Below are 10,992 nucleotides of genomic sequence, written 5' to 3'. Positions count from 1 at the left end.
AGTGCTTTAAAGGGTGCCATAACAATACTCGAGTGGTAGCTATTGTTGTAGGAAAATTCTATCAAAGGTAGGTGGTCATCCCAATTACTTTGAAGTCAATGACACACGGTCTCAACATGTCCTCTAGGGTTTGGATGGTGCGTTCCGCTTGACCATCCATTTGACGGCAAATTGTGGTACTAAGTTTCACTTGAGTACCAATCCCACTTTGGAAAGACCTCCAAAAATGGGAAGTAAATTGGGCACCTCTATCCGAAATAATCGACAATAGGGCCCCATGCAACTTCACAATCTCTTTAATGTACAACTTAGCATAATCTTCCACCGAATAAGAAACCTTAACGGGAAGGAAATGGGCTGATTTAGTCAATCCATCCACAATGAACCAAATGGAGTCTGTTGCCTACGGGTTCGAGGCAAACCTACCACGAAGTCCATATTGATCTCTTCCCACTTCCAAGTGGGGGTATCAATATCTTGAGTTAGACCTCTCGGTCCTTGGTGCTTAGCTTTGACTTGTTGGTAATTTGAGCACCTAGCCACAAAATTTTCTATGTCTCTTTTCATTCCGTTCCACCAATAAATCTCACGTAAGTCACGATACATTTTGGTGGTTCTCGGATGGATGGAATATCGGGACCCATGGGCCTCCTCTAAGATTGTCTCTCTTAGGCCATCCACATTCGGCACACATAACCTCCCTTGGTGTCTAAGCACCCCATCTTCTCCTTTAGAGAAAGTTTCTATTGCTTTTTTGAGAACTGACTCTTTTAGTTCCATCAAAATAGGGTCAAGATGTTGCTTAAACTTCACGTCAACAACAACCGATGACTTGGAATTTTGACGAACCTGACACCTCATTTTGGGGAATCTTCTAGTCGGACACCCAATCGGGCTAGCCTATATACTTCACAGGCTAACTCCCTTTTCTCTTCTTCCACATGTGACACACTACCCATAGATACACGACTCAAAGCGTCCGCAACCACATTCGCTTTTCCGGGGCGGTAAAGGACACTCATATCATAATCTTTCAAGAGTTCCAACCACCTCCTTTGTCGGAGATTCAATTCTTTTTGGCTAAAAACATATTGAAGACTCTTGTGGTCGGTAAACACATCCACATCTACCCCATAGAGATAGTGTCTCCAAATCTTTAAAGCAAAGACTACGGCCGCTAGCTCAAGGTCATGAGTTGGATAATTCTTCTAATACACCTTGAGTTGTCTCGAGGCATAAGTTATAACCTTACCATGATGCATGAGGACACAACCCAAACCCACTCGGGAAGCGTCACAATATACTACAAACCCTTTGGTGCCCTCCAGTAAGTTCAAAACCGGAGCGGAGGTGAGCTTATCTTTCAACAATTGGAAGCTCTTTTCACAAGATTTTGACCATACGAACTTGGACTTCTTTTGAGTTAAGGCCGTTAATAGAGATGCAATAGATAGGAATCCCTCAACAAACCTCTAGTAGTAACCGGCCAAACCCAAAAAGCTTCGGATGTCGGAAGAACTCAAAGGTCTAGGCCAAGTTTTGACCGCATCGGTTTTCTTTGGATCAACTTCTATACCCTCTCTAGAAACAATGCGACCAAGGAAAGCAACCGATCTTAGCCAAAACTCGCACTTGCTAAACTTAGCATGGAGTTGGTGATCTTTGAGGACTTGCAATACTATCCTCAAATGATTCATGTGATCATCCTCACTTTTAGAGTATATCAGTATGCCATCAATTAAGACAATAACAAATGAGTCTAGAAAATTTCTAAACACACGATTCATAAGGTCCATGAACGCTGCCGGGCCGTTTGTAAGACCAAAGTACATCACTAAGAACTCAAAATGACCATATCTTGTTCGGAAGGCTATTTTTGGAGCATCAACACCTCTCACCCTAAGTTGGTGATAACCCGACCTCAAATCAATTTTTGAAAAGTAACTCGCTCCTTGAAGTTGATCAAATAAGTCATCAATCCTAGGTAGTGTATACTTGTTCTTAATGGATTTAGGGTTATGTTTTATGATTTTGGGTTAAGGTTTGTGGTTTAGGGTTTAAGGTTTTGAGTTTAGGTTCTAGAGTTTGGATTTAGGGTTAAAGGTTTAGGTTTAAGGTTAGGGTTTATGGTTTAGTGTTCATGGATAAGGGTTTAGGGTTTAGGTTTTAGGGTTGAGGGTTTTAGGGTCTAGGTTTTAGGGTTAAAGGATTAGGGTTTAGGACTTTAGGATTTAGGGTTTAGAGTATAGGGTTTAGAGATTAGGATTTATGGTTTAGGATTTAGGGTTTAGGGTTAAGAGATTATAGTTAAGGGTCTAAAGTTTAGGTTTAGGGTTTAGGGTTAGGGTTAGGGTTTATGCTTTAGTGTTTAGAGTTTTGAGTTTGGATTTAAGGTTTAGGGTTTATCGTTAGGGTTAGGTTTTAGGGTTTAGGGTTTAGAGTTTAGGGTATAGGGTTTGCCATTTAGAGTTTAGGATATAGGGTTAAGGGTTTAGAGTTTAGAGTTTAGGGTTTAGGGTTTATGGTTTAGGGTTTAGGGTTTAGGATTTAAGGTTTGGTTTTAGGGTTTAGGATTTAAGATTTAGGGTTTAGAGTTTAGGATCTAGGGTTTAGAGTTTGGATTTAGGGTTTATGATTTATGTTTAGGTTTAGGATTTAGGGTTTAGGGTTTATGTTTAGGTTTAGGTTTAGGGTTTAGGGTTTAAAGTTTATAGTTTAAGATTTAAGGTTTAGGGTTTAAGGTTTATGGTTTAGTGTTTAGGGTTTAGGGTTTATAGTTAAGGGTCTAAAGTTTAGGTTTATGGTTAGGGTCTAGGGTTTAGGGTTCAGGGTTTAGGGTTTAGGTTTAGGATTTTTGGTTTAGGGTTTAAGGTTTAAGGTTTAGGGCTTTTGGTTTTGGGTTTAGGATTTAGGGTTTCGGGTTGATGGTTTTGGTTTGGGGTTTTGGGTTTAGGGTTTAGGGTTTAGGTTTTAGGGTATAGAGTTTTGTGTTTAGGGATATGGTTTAGGATTTATGGTTAGGGTTTAGGGTTTAGGGTTTAAGGTTTATGGTTTGTGGTTTATGGTTTAGGCTTAGTGTTTAGGTTTTAGGGCCTCGTTCTTCAAGGCGCATTGGGGCGATTCGCCTGTGAATCTCCTAGAAATCGCCTTCCAATTTTTCTCAAATGGGAAGATGGATTCAACTGATTTTTGTGTATTATGTAGATCTTTGGACTGCGAATCAACTTCACCACTTCTTTGAACTCGAATCTTACCTGAGTGAGCCATGGAAATAATTTTTTGAGCCTAGTAAAACTCCCTTTCCGAAATCGCGATGTGGATCGCCTGTTCTCTTCTCAATTTCGAGGAGTTGTAGGATGAATCTGAGGATATGCCTTGTTGGGTTGTACTCATATTAGGACTGCGCATCTTTTCCAGTTGGTCCGGTGGTCTGGGAAGCTCTATCGACAGTGTGACAGCCATTCCGACAGTGCTAAGTCCTTTGAAAGCATTTTTTTAGAGAGAAATTAGAGAGAGAAAAAAATCATGAAATGAGGGGGCTGGTTTAGGGATTAGGGTTTAGGGTTTAGGGTTAGGGTTTAGTGCTTAGGATTTCGGGTTTAGGGTTAAGAGTTTAGGATTTAGGGTGAAGGGTTTACGATTAGGTTTTAGGGTATAGGGTTTAGGGTTTAGGGTTTAGGATTTAAGATTTAGGGTTTAGGGTTAAGAGTTTAGAATATATGGTTAAGGGTTTAGGGTTTAAGATTTAAGGCTTAGGGTTAAGAGTTTAGAATATATGGTTAAGGGTTTGGATTTAGGGTTTTAGTGTTTTAAGGGGTTAGGGGTATAAGGTTTTAGGGGATAGGGCTTAAGAGTTAGGGTAAACGTTTAGAGTTTTAGGGCTTATGGTTTATGGTTTATGATTTAGGTTTATGGTTTAGAGTTTAGGGTTTAGGATTAGGGTTTAAGGTATACGACTTAGGGTTTAGGGTATATGACTTAAGGTTTAGGGTTTTAGAGTTTGGATTTAGGGTTTAGGGTTTAGGGTTTTAGAGTTTAGAATATATGGTTAAGGGTTTAGGGGTTAGGGTTTAGGATTTAAGATTTAGGGTTTAGGGTTAAGAGTTTAGGATTTAGGGTGAAGGGTTGACGATTAGGTGTTAGGGTATAGGGTTTAGGGTTTAGGGTTAGGGTTTAGTGCTTAGGATTTCGGGTTTAGGGTTAAGAGTTTAGAATATATGGTTAAGGGTTTAGGGGTTAGGGTTTAGGATTTAAGATTTAGGGTTTAGGGTTAAGAGTTTAGAATATATGGTTAAGGGTTTAGGGGTTAGGGTTTAGGATTTAAGATTTAGGGTTTAGGGTTAAGAGTTTAGAATATATGGTTAAGGGTTTGGATTTAGGGTTTAGTGTTTAGGGTTTAGGGTTTAGGGTTAGGGTTTAGTGCTTAGGATTTCGGGTTTAGGGTTAAGAGTTTAGGATTTAGGGTGAAGGGTTGACGATTAGGTGTTAGGGTATAGGGTTTAGGGTTTAGGGTTAGGGTTTAGTGCTTAGGATTTCGGGTTTAGGGTTAAGAGTTTAGAATATATGGTTAAGGGTTTGGATTTAGGGTTTAGTGTTTAGGGTTAGGGTATAAGGTTTAGGGATAGGGCTTAAGAGTTAGGGTAAACGTTTAGAGTTTAGGGCTTATGGTTTATGGTTTATGATTTAGGTTTATGGTTTAGAGTTTAGGGTTTAGGATTTAAGATTTAGGGTTTAGGGTTAAGAGTTTAGGATTTAGGGTGAAGGGTTTACGATTAGGTTTTAGGGTATAGGGATTAGGGTTTAGGGTTTAGGGTTAGGGTTTAGTGCTTAGGATTTCGGGTTTAGGGTTAAGAGTTTAGGATTTAGGGTGAAGGGTTTACGATTAGGTTTTAGGGTATAGGGTTTAGGGTTTAGGGTTAGGGTTTAGTGCTTAGGATTTCGGGTTTAGGGTTAAGAGTTTAGAATATATGGTTAAGGGTTTGGATTTAGGGTTTAGTGTTTAGGGTTTAGGGTTTAGGGTTAGGGTTTAGTGCTTAGGATTTCGGGTTTAGGGTTAAGAGTTTAGGATTTAGGGTGAAGGGTTTACGATTAGGTTTTAGGGTATAGGGTTTAGGGTTTAGGGTTTAGAGTTTAGAATATATGGTTAAGGGTTTGGATTTAGGGTTTTAGTGTTTTAAGGGGTTAGGGGTATAAGGTTTTAGGGGATAGGGCTTAAGAGTTAGGGTAAACGTTTAGAGTTTAGGGCTTATGGTTTATGGTTTATGATTTAGGTTTATGGTTTAGAGTTTAGGGTTTAGGATTTAGGGTTTAAGGTATACGACTTAGGGTTTAGGGTATATGACTTAAGGTTTAGGGTTTTAGAGTTTGGATTTAGGGTTTAGGGTTTATGGTTTATGGTTTAGAGTTTAAGATTTACGTGTAGGGTTTAGTGTTTAGGGTTAGGGTATAAGGTTTAGGGATAGGGCTTAAGAGTTAGGGTAAACGTTTAGAGTTTTAGGGCTTATGGTTTATGGTTTATGATTTAGGTTTATGGTTTAGAGTTTAGGGTTTAGGATTAGGGTTTAAGGTATACGACTTAGGGTTTAGGGTATATGACTTAAGGTTTAGGGTTTAGAGTTTGGATTTAGGGTTTAGGGTTTAGGGTTTTAGAGTTTAGAATATATGGTTAAGGGTTTAGGGTTTAGGGTTTTAGAGTTTAGAATATATGGTTAAGGGTTTAGGGTTTAAGATTTAAGGTTTAGGGTTAAGAGTTTAGGATTTAGGGTGAAGGGTTTACGATTAGGTTTTAGGGTATAGGGTTTAGGGTTTAGGGTTTAGGATTTAAGATTTAGGGTTTAGGGTTAAGAGTTTAGAATATATGGTTAAGGGTTTAGGGTTTAAGATTTAAGGTTTAGGGTTAAGAGTTTAGAATATATGGTTAAGGGTTTAGGGTTTAGGGTTTAGAGTTTAGAATATATGGTTAAGGGTTTGGATTTAGGGTTTAGTGTTTAGGGTTAGGGTATAAGGTTTAGGGATAGGGCTTAAGAGTTAGGGTAAACGTTTAGAGTTTAGGGCTTATGGTTTATGGTTTATGATTTAGGTTTATGGTTTAGAGTTTAGGGTTTAGGATTTAGGGTTTAAGGTATACGACTTAGGGTTTAGGGTATATGACTTAAGGTTTAGGGTTTAGAGTTTGGATTTAGGGTTTAGGGTTTATGGTTTATGGTTTAGAGTTTAAGATTTACGTGTAGGGTTTAGTGTTTAGGGTTTAGGGTTTAGGGTATAGGGTTTGAAGTTTAGTGTTAAGGGTTTACAGTTTAGGTTTTCTGATTATGGGTTTAGGGTTTAGTGTTTGTGGGTTTAGGTTTTAGGGTTTAGGGTTAGGATTTAGGGTTAGGGTTTATGGTTTAGGATTTACGGTCTACTATTTAGGGTCAAGTGTTTAGGGTTTAGGGTTAAGGGTTAAGGGTTTAGTGTTTATGATTAGTGTTTATGATTTAGTGTTAGGGTTTATGGTTTAGGATTTACGGTCTACTATTTAGGGTCAAGTGTTTTGGGTTTAGGGTTAAGGGTTTAGGGTCTACTGTTTAGGGTATAGGGTTTAAGGTTTTGGATTTAGGGTTTAGGGTTTAGAGTTTAGGGTTTATGCTTAAGCGATTAGGGTTTAGGGTTTAGATTTTAGGGTTTGGAATTTAGGGTTAAGGGTTTAGGGTTTAGTGTTTTAGGGTTTAGGTTTTAGGGTTTAGGGTTTAGGATTTACGGTCTACTATTTATGGTTTAGTGTTTAGGGTTTAGGGTTTAGGGTTAAGGGTTAAGGGTTTGGGCTTAGGGTTTACGATTAGGGTTTACGTTTAAGGGTTTACGGTCTAGTGTTTAGGGTCTACTGTTTAGGGTTTAGGGTTGAAGGCTTACGATTTATGGTTTACGGTTTAGGGTTTAGTGTTTAGGATTTATGCTTAAGGGATTGGGGTATAAGGTTTTGGTTAGGATTTACGGTTTATGGTTTAGGTTTGGGGTTTTGGGTTTAGGGTTTAGTGTTTAGTGTATAAAGTTTAGTGTTTAGGGATAGGGTTTTGGATGTAGGGTTAGGGTTTAGGGTTTAGGTTTTAAGGTTTATGGTTTGTGGTTTATGGTTTATACTTAGGGTTTTGGTTTTAGGGTATAGAGTTTAGCAATTAGGGTTAATGTTTAGGGTTTAGGGTTTAGGGTTTAAGCATTAGGGTTTAGGGTTTAGTGTTTTGGGTTGTAGATTTTAGAATTTTTGGTTTGGGTTTACATTTAGGGTTTACAGTATAATATTTAGGGTTTAGGGTTTATGGTTTAGGCTTTATGGTTTATGGTTAAGGGTTTAGGGTTAAGGTTTACGGTTTACGGTCTAGTGTTTAGGGCTTAGGGTTTAAGCTTTATGGTTTATTGTTTTGATTTACAGTTTAGGGTTCAGGGATTAGGGTTTAGGTTTTACGGTATATGGTTTAGGGTTTAGGGTTTAAGGTTTACAGTTTAGGGGTGAAGGTTTAGGGTTAAGAGTTTAGAATTTAGAGATTGGATTTAGGGTTTACGGTTTAGGTTTAGGTTTAGGGTTTAAAGTTTATAGTTTAGGATTTAGGGTTAGTGTTAGGACTTTGAATATAGGGTTAGGGTTTATGGTTTAGTGTTTAGATTTTAGGGTTAAGGTTCTAAAGTTTAGGTTTATAGTTAGGGTTTAGGGTCAAGGTTTAGGGTTAAGGTTTAGGGTCTAGGGTTTAGGTTTTAGGTTTTAGGGTTTAGGGTTTATGTTTTAGGGTTTAGTATTTTTGGTTTAGGGTTTAATGTTTAGGGTTTTTGGTTTAGGGTTTTGGATTTAGGTTATAGGCTTTAGGGTTTCAGGTTTAGGATTTATTGTGTTGGTTTGGGGTTTTGGGTTTAGGGTTTAGGGCTTAGGGTATAGAGTTTAGTGTTTAGGGATAGGGTTTAGGATTTATGGTTAGGGATTAGGGTTTAGGGTTTAAGGTTTATGGTTTGTGGCTTATGGTTTAGGTTTAGTGTTTAGGTTTTAGGCTATAGTGTTTAGTGTTTAGGATTTAGTGTTTAAGGTTAGAATTTAGGGTTTATTGTTAATGGTTTAGGGTTTTGGGTTTTGGGTTTAGGGTTTAGGGTCTAAGGTATAAGGTTTAGGGGTTTATGGTTTAGGGTTTAGCGTTTTAGGGTTAAAAGATTTTAGGGTTTAGGGTCTAAGGTATAAGGTTTAGGGTTTAGTGTTTAAGGTTTAGGGTTTATGGTTTAGGGTTTAGGGTTTAAGATATTGGGTTTAGGGTTTAGGGTTTAGGGTATAGAGTTTAGTGTTTAAGGATACGGTTTAGTGTTTAGGGTTTAGAATTTAGGGTTTAGGTTTTAAGAATTAGGGTTTGGCTTAGGGTTTAGAGTTTAGGTTTTAGGGTTTAAGATATTGGGTTTAGGGTTTAGGTTATAGGGTTTAAGGTTTAGAGGTTTAGGGTTTAGTGTTTAAGGTTTAGGGTTTAGAGTTTGGATTCAGGGTTTAGTGTCTAGGTTTAGGGTTAGGGTTTAGGGTTTAGTGATTAGGGTTTAAGGTTTAGGGTTAGTGTTTACGGTTTAGGATTTACGGTCTCCTGTTTAGGGTCTAGTGTTTATGGTTTAGGGTTTAGCGTTTAGGGTTAAAGATTTAGGGTTTAGGGTTTAGGATTAACAATTAGGGTTTACGGTTTAGAGTTTACGATCTAGTGTTTAAGGTTGAGGATTTAGGGTTTAGGGTTTAAGGTATAAGGTTTAGGGTTTATGGTTTAGGGTTTACAGTTTAGAGTTTAGGGTTTAGAGTTAAGAGTTTAGAATTTAGGGTTTGGATTTAGTGTTTAGGGTTCAGGTTTAGGGTTTAAAGTTTTAGGTTTAGAGTTTAGGATTTTGGGCTTAGGGTTTAGGGTTTAGGGTTTAGGGTTTTGGTTTAGGGTTTACAATTTAGGATTTACGATCTAGTGTTTAGGGTTTAGGGTTTAGGGTTAGTGTTTGGATGTTGAATTTAGGGTTAGGGTATATGCTTTAGTCATTAGGGTTTATAGTTAAGGGTCTATGGTTTAGGTTTATGGTTAGGGTTTAGGGTTTAGGGCTTAGGGTTTAGGTTTAGGGTTAAGGTTTAGGGTTTAGGGTTTAGGGTTTAGGATTTTGGTTTAGGGTTTACAATTTAGGATTTACGATCTAGTGTTTAGGGTTTAGGGTTTAGGGTTAAGGATTTAGGGTTTGGGGTATAGGGTTTACGGTTTTGGGTTTATGATCTAGTGTTTAGGGTTTAGGCTTTAGGATGTAGGGTTTATGCTTATGGGTTTGGGATTTAGGGTTTAGGTTTTAGGGTTTAGGGTTAAGAGTTTAGAATTTAGAGATTGCATTTAGGGTTTAGGGTTTAGGTTTTAGGGATAAGGGTTTAGGGATTAGGGTTTAGAGTTTAGGGTTTAGGGTTTAGGGTATAGTGTTTAAGGTTTACGGTTTACAGTTTAGAGTTTGGATTTAGGGTTTAGCGTCTAGGTTTAGGTTTAGGATTTAGGGTTTAGTGTTTAGGGTTTTAGGGTTTAGGGTTTAGGGTTTAGGATTTTGGTTTAGGGTTTACAATTTAGGATTTACGATCTAGTGTTTAGGGTTTAGGGTTTAGGGTTAAGGATTTAGGGTTTGGGGTATAGGGTTTACGGTTTTGGGTTTATGATCTAGTGTTTAGGGTTTAGGCTTTAGGATGTAGGGTTTATGCTTATGGGTTTGGGATTTAGGGTTTAGGTTTTAGGGTTTAGTGTTTTACGTTTGGGGTTTAGGGTTTAGGTTTTACGGTTTAGGGTTTGGGGTTAGGGTTTAGGGTTTATGGTTAGGGTTTAGGGATTTGGATTTAGGGTTTAGTGTTTAGAGTTTAGGATTTAGGGTTTAGGGTTTAGGGTATAGGGTGTAGGGTTTATAGTTTAAGGTTTAGGGTTAATAGTTTAGAATTTATGGTTAAGGGTTTAGGGTTTAGAGTTTGGATTTAGGGTTTAGTGTTTAGGGTTAGGGTGTAAGGTTTAGGGATAGGGTTTAGGAGTTAGGGTTAAGGTTTAACGTTTAGAGTTTAGGTTTAGGGTTTAGGGTTTAGGTTTTAGGTTTTATGGTATATGGTTTAGTTTTTATGGTTTAGGGTTTACAATTTGGTGTTTAGGGTTAAGAATATAGAATTTAGAATTTGGATTAAGGGTTTAGGGTTTAGTTTTAGGTTTAGGGTTGATTTAGGGTTAGGATTTTGAATTTAGGGTTAGGGTTTATGGAATAGTGTTTAGGGTTAATGGTTAAGGGTCTAAGATTTAGGTTTATGGTTAGGGTATAAAGTTTAGGGCCTAGGGTTTAGGTTTAGGGTCTAGGGTTTAGTGTTTAGGATTTAGGATATAGGGTTTAGGTTTTAGGGTTTAGGGTTTTTGGTTTAGGGTTTAGGATTTAAGGTTTAGTGTTTAGGGTTTATGGTTTTGGTTTGGAGTTTAGGGTTTAGGCTTTAAGGTATAGAGATAAGTATTTAGGGATAGGGTTTAGGATTCAGGGTTAGGGTTCAGGGTTTAAGGTTAAAGTGTTTAGGGTTTTGGGTTTAGGATTTAAAGTTAAAGTGTTTAGGGTTTTGGGTTTAGGTTTTATGGTTAAGGGTCTAAGGTTTAGGTTTATGGTTAAGACTTAAGGTTTATGTTTAGGGTTAGGGTTTACGGTCTAAGGTTTAGGGTTTAGGGTTTTTGGTTTAGGGTTTAGGTTTTCTGGTAAAGGGCTAAGGGTTAGGGTTTAGGGTTTTTGGTTTAGGGTTTAGGTTTTCTGGTAAAGGGCTAAGGGTTAGGGTTTAGGGTTAGGGTTTACGGTCTAAGGTTTAGGTTTATGGTTAGGGCATAAAGTTTAGGGCCTAGGGTTTAGGTTTAGGGTCGAGGGCTTAGTGCTCAGGATTTAGGATATAGGGTTTAGCTTTTAGGGTTTAGGGTTTAGGGTTAGGGTTTACGGTCTAAGGTTTAGGTTTATGGTTAAGACTTAAGGTTTATGTTT

The sequence above is a fragment of the Solanum tuberosum genome, unplaced genomic scaffold, assembly GCF_000226075.1.
Source record: "Solanum tuberosum cultivar DM 1-3 516 R44 unplaced genomic scaffold, SolTub_3.0 scf00698, whole genome shotgun sequence".
NCBI lineage: Eukaryota > Viridiplantae > Streptophyta > Magnoliopsida > Solanales > Solanaceae > Solanum > Solanum tuberosum.
This window is presented reverse-complemented; position numbering follows the sequence as displayed.